At 37.0% G+C, this 1824-nt stretch overlaps 1 protein-coding gene across 2 annotated transcripts in view; it reads right to left on the bottom strand.

The window, feature by feature from the left end:
• The window catches only part of LOC117102618, a 23598-nt gene that overhangs the window by 13635 nt on the left and 8139 nt on the right, over positions 1-1824 (bottom strand). The gene's annotated exons all lie outside the window — the stretch shown is intronic.

Below are 1824 nucleotides of genomic sequence, written 5' to 3'. Positions count from 1 at the left end.
GGTAAAACATCATTTTCAAAATATTATTTCTACTGTTACAGCAATGTTTATTACTAGTAGAAATGATATTTCTACTGTTAAAGCAAATTAAAACAAAGCCCGTAGAGATTGAGATCTGTCTCTTATACACATCTAGATGTGTATAAGAGACAGTGCACATTCAGCTTATTAAAATTATGGAACAAATTTGAAATGATTTCATTTTTTACTGTATAAATAAGTATACACTGTGCTTCGTCGCGAGGGACCTACCGTCCGATTCAAATAAATAAATAAAATTTTGATTTTGGGCGAAATTAGCGGATACAATTGATATAAATGCGGATGTGGTGGGGGGGAGGGGTGGGGTTGGGTGCAGACGGTGCCATCGCACCCACTCAAATTTTATTAGGAAGAATATTTGTTTATTGTTGATTATGAATTACCGGTCAGAAGGTATGAGAGTGCAATTTCCGGGCACCGAGGTTCATATTCTTAAAATGTTCGCACTTCAGCACCGACTACATCATGTTGCTCTATAATGATGACAGTATGCTAATTAAATAAAACATGTGTTATATATACCCAGGGTACAGTATGCTTATTCCTCAATGAATAAATAAAGTGCAAGATACACGAACATAATTACCGTATAATGCAATATGAATAACAAGCAAAGTGCGCCTATATTATACGAGTTGACGGATATTGTGAAATACATATACTGTAAAAAATGTGGCCTAAATTAAATATGTGTTATGAATACACAGGGTACAATATGCTATGCATTATTTAGTAAACCAATTAAATGGCTTTCGAATTAAGCAAGGTGTATACATTAGATTTTTAAATAACAGACTGCTGGTATATTATTTAGTGTTACTAGCTTTTGGTTTATTAATGGCAAGAGGACCATGTATGGTATTCCCATCATATGGAAAGATCTACCAGGTGAGAAATACGCCATAGAGCATTAGGAATCAGGGGAATCAACTTCGGGCGAGGGTCAATATTAGAATAAGCTACTGTACGTTTCTACAGGGGCTCAACTCAGGCCCTACAACGGCTCCAGTCAGGGTGGTATGGCACACGCCAAGGAAAATCAGCAATTTTTATTAGATAGACCTACATAATAATTGCTAGATATACTTATTAATCAATTAAACTGATCGATTTTCACTTTTTTCATTAAAAAAAATCGCTACTATGACCAGGGGTGGCGCAAGTGGGGGTCCAGGGTCCCCCGTCGGGGAAAGCTGCCACTCCACCCCTCCCCCGTTGGGGAGAAAAAGCACAATTCGTCGGGGAGAAAAAAATATTATATGTATTTTTTACATTTTAGTAGACTCTAAAATCGATTAAATAAGCCTTTGCAACCCCTAAATTGTCGAAATTTTCGGGAGCCTCGCCCCCAGGACCACTTTCGAAACCTATTAATCGAAGCTCAACCACACCCACTTTGCTTTCGTCGTGGAAATCTGACACCTCGTCGGGGGCACCGCCCCGTCGAGGACCTCGGGCCTCCCTTCGGGCAAATCTTGGCGCCACCCCTGACTATGACATGGCCCAGGCCGCCCAATATACATGCGTACAACCCGTAGCTGAGCTATATATATATATATATATATATATATATATTCAGTTGGCATTATAATATATATATTTTATGACGGATTAACAATATTTAAATAAATTTTCAATTAGCTGACTGAGGGCTGAACGTCCACAGGACATTATATTTAAGCGCATATATAATAAAATAACAAATAATAGAAAATATTAATAATTTATATACTTATTTAATTTAATAGACCAATGGGATAAACCCATTTTGTAAATAATAAT

Source organism: Anneissia japonica, unplaced genomic scaffold (assembly GCF_011630105.1).
Source record: "Anneissia japonica isolate Jap-2015-1 unplaced genomic scaffold, ASM1163010v1 scaffold1489_len2284818_cov182, whole genome shotgun sequence".
Taxonomy (NCBI): domain Eukaryota; kingdom Metazoa; phylum Echinodermata; class Crinoidea; order Comatulida; family Comatulidae; genus Anneissia; species Anneissia japonica.
This window is presented reverse-complemented; position numbering and strand designations above follow the sequence as displayed.